Raw genomic sequence first — 4,368 nt, forward strand, 5'->3', positions numbered from 1 at the left:
CAAAGAGCAGAAGAACCGAGCGGTGATAGAGAGAGAGAGTCAAAAAGGATGAAAAACAACGAAAAAATTGTGCAAGTAATGATATCGACCGAACGTGCCACGATTATCAATTTATTTATTTATTTTTTAAAAGTTATCCGCTATCGTTATCATTATTATTATTATTATTATTATTATTATTATTATTATTATTATTATTATTATTATTATTATTATTATTATTATTATCGGCGTTATTAAAAATTGTTTGAAATCGTTCGTTCGTGACACATCTTCGACGTTCGTACCTTCGTACGTTTGTTTGTTTCTTTGTTTCACGCTCGTTCGTTTGTTCGCTTTCGCTTGTTTTTCTTATTGTTGTGTTTGTCGTGCCATTCATCCATCCATCCATCCATCTTTCGATTGTCGTTGTCGTCGTTGTTGTTGTTGTTGTACAATCGGACCAAACAAAGATTTAAAAATCACGATCAAACTAACGAAAGAACGAACGAACGCTTCGTTACGTAATTTCAAAAAAAAAAATTTTTTTTTCTTTTCTTTTTGTTCATTCTCTCTCTCTCTTTTCAGGTATCGATGACGGACCAATTTCCGCCAACAAACAAACAAACAAACAAACAAAAACAAACGAACGAACGACCGAGCGAAAAAAAAAAATTACGAATGAGAAAAAAGAATCCGTATTCATTTTAAGCATTTTGAGACGAAATTCAATCAATCAATCAATCAATCAATCATTCATTCATTCATTCAATCATTCATGATGATGATAATAATAAAAATAATAATATCATTTTCAATTGAATACATTTTTTTTGTTTTCTTTTTCTCCAAAATTTTTTTTTTTTTTTTTCGACTTAGTATTATCAACTGCTACCACTTTTGCTTTTGCTTTTTACAAAACTCGAACAACAACAACAACAAACATAAAAAAAAAAATCAGAGCGAAACGAATAGATAAATAATAATGATAATAAAAAAAAAAAAAAAAAAAAATGAAATAAATTAGATAAAAGACCAACAACCATTTCCTCGTATCAAGTTATTAAACCCGGCCTGTCAAATTATTACAAATAATAATAATGATAATGATAATAAATTTAAAGCTGTCTTCTTTCTAGAAAAAAAAAATTACGTGGTTATCCCGTCGTCGCCTAGAGGATCGAACGCAATTTTTTTTTTTTTTTTTTTTTAACGCAGAAACAAACGAAAGAGAGAGAAAACGCACGACAAACAAGAACTCGGATCCCGCGCTCGAGCAAGCGTGTGTGAGAGAGAAAGAGAGAGAGGGGAGAATATAACCGTTCGGAATTTTCAGAATATCCAAAAAATTCTAAAATCAACGTTCGTAAAACTTAAAATCCGTTCGCTGATTTCGAACACTCCCGTCGGAAATTCATCGACGATTTAAAATCGGACAATCGTAAGAAAAAAAAAAAAGTTCGTCATTTCGTCGTTCGCGACTGAAATAGAAAAAAAACGGATTTAAATATTTCATTTTTTTTTCTCATGACGTGTCACAAGAATTCACAGTTAGACTCGGACAAACGTGGAAGAAACAAACAAACGCGTTCAATTTCCTTCCGGAAAAACATTTGTGATTTTCTCATTTCCCTAAAAAAATCTTGATGAATTTTCAGATTGTGATAATAATAATAATAATACACCCAGGAAACGAATCGTTAAAGTTCGGAACCATCAACATCAGCACAGCAGCACAAGCAACAGCAGAAACAGCACAAAAACCCGTTTGTGGCTGAAACATTAATGAATCGGCATCGATTTTTCGCGCGTTCAAAATCAAATCAATCGAATTCGATTCGCGAAAGACAAAACAAACGGAAAAACAAAAAAAAACGTGGCAGAAGACTCATGAAAAAAAAAAGTTTTATTCGGTGTTCTGACGTCATCAAATAAACGAATCTCTAAACGATGTTAAACGTAAAAATAAAATCCGGCGACATCGTGCCACCAGAATAGTGTAAGAAACCCCCACGTTTCGTTATTATTATTATTTTTTTTTTCTAATGCCACGTTTCTCTCTTTCTCAACATCATTTTATACCCCTTTTCAAATCCGAAAATTATTTATTTGAATTTAGTTTTTTTTTTTTTTTTTTTTTTTTTTTTTAAAAAAAAAAAAGTCAAAAAAAAAAATTTTTGAAAGGAATTTTTTGCAAGTGGCCAAATTTTATTTACGACGTCTATTAATAGAAAATATTTTTTTTTTTTTTGCTAGTGCCAAATAAATTTTGTTCTCCTTTTTTTTTTCTATTTTTTTCCTACTACTTCGATTCCCCTCCCCTCCCCTCTCCCATCCTTACTCAAAAAGACCTGCTGTGGAAATTATACAAAAAAAAAAAAAAAAAAAACGAAAATCATTTCGACGTGAGTCACGCCATTCTTTTTTGGCTCCCTAAATTGAAAAAAAATTTTGCACTGGCAGAAAAATCTTTGCACTTATCATCATTATCATTATCATTTTTTTTTTTTTTATTGAAACAACGAAAAAAATTTGCGCACGTGGCGCCGCCACAATCGAACCTAAAGTAAAATTAAACTCGAAAAAAAATGGGACGATTTGCATCGCGACCTCATTATTATTATTATTACTACTACTATGATGTAACTGGAAATCTCCAGATCCGTCGTTGTAAAGTTGACCTAAAAACTCCTTTTATGAATGACAATAATAATAATAATAATAATAATAATAATAATAATAATAATAATAATAATAATAATAATAATCAAAACGATTGACATCCGTTACCTTTTCCGTCTTCGACATCGCGTCAATAAAATATCTGCTACAACTGCTAATTAAAATCCGTTTATCTATCTATCTATCTATCTATCTATCTATCTATCTATCTATCTATCTATCTCTATCCATCGTCTGTCTATTTACACGTCAAATTTTTCTCATCATCATCATCATTATTTGTTTTAATCTTTTTTTTTTTTATTATTAAAAACTTGGATTATGTTTCGCGAAATTGTTTTTTTTTGCCACGTTAAACAAATCAAACAAATCATCTTCCTCTCCTTTATTAAAAAATAGAGAGAGAGAGAGAGAGAGAAAAAGACAGAGAGATGGAAAGGAAAAGAAAGAGAGAGAGAGAAAGAGACAGAGAGATGGAAAGGAAAAGAAAGAGAGAGAGAAAAACAATGAGTGGAAAAATAATAATAATAAAGCGAACCGCAAAATTTTTTCGTTTCAACCTTTGAGAGACGTCGACGGATGAGATTTTTTCTATTCCTCCGTGTGCGTGCGTGAGTGATGACGTCAGTCAGTCCGTCCGTTCGTTCGTCCGTTCGTCAGTCGGTCGGTCTCCGTTTTTTACGTTTTTCCAATAAAAATTTTTTTTTTCTTTTTTTTGTTTTATAACCGTAAAACGTTTTCGTAGTTGTGTTTTTTCTCATTTTCTCGCCCCTCCCCTCCCCACCTTTTCCCACGAAACATTCGCCACGACTACGATGATGATAATGATGATGATTCTTTCCGTGCTAAAAAAAGAAAAAGGACAAAAAATTGGAAAACTATTAACCCGAAAAAAAAGTTTTCTCATTCTGTTTTCCAAAGCGAATGAATTCTCTCTCTCTCTCTCTCTCTCTCTCTCTCTCTCTCTCTCTCTGCGCCTCTCTTTCTCTTTTCCGTCGGCTACGATTAATGTGGAAAACGAGAAAAACGAAATTTTTAAAAACTGAAAAAAAAAAATTAATCGGAAATCGTTTCTCGGAAACAAACACCATCCATCCATCTTTTTTCTTTTCTTTTTTCACGCGATAAAACGCCCGAAACGTATGAAATCACGTATGAGCGCGTGAAAGCGACAAATAATGTTGGCGATGTTTACCCTCCCCCCTCACTCCTTCCCTCCCCACATTTTAATTTTTCATTTTTTTATTTTTACCAACGTTATAAATAATAATAATAATTTAACAATTGTCACGCTCACACTTAAAATCAAATGAAAAAAATTTTTTTTTTTTCTGCAAATAACTGAGCCAAATCTTAAATAATAATGATAATAATAATAACGGCACACATAATTTCTTCTGCTTTTTTTTCGTGAAATTATTACTAAACAAACAAAATATTCACGACGACGACGACAACAACAACAACTACAAACAAATAATTTAAAAAAACTTTAAAATCGTCATCGTCACCTTTTTACCATCATCATCATCATCGTCATCATCATCGTCATAAACATAATTTAAACGACTGCGAACGTCACCGATAATGATAATGATAATAATAATAATAATAACGCGACGACGCCATTTTTCTTTTTAAATAATAATAATTATTATTTTTATTTCTTCCTTTCTCTCTCTCTCTCTCTCGCTCAATATTCTCACA

This window comes from Pediculus humanus, genomic scaffold, assembly GCF_000006295.1.
Source record: "Pediculus humanus corporis 1103172108307 genomic scaffold, whole genome shotgun sequence".
Taxonomy (NCBI): domain Eukaryota; kingdom Metazoa; phylum Arthropoda; class Insecta; order Psocodea; family Pediculidae; genus Pediculus; species Pediculus humanus.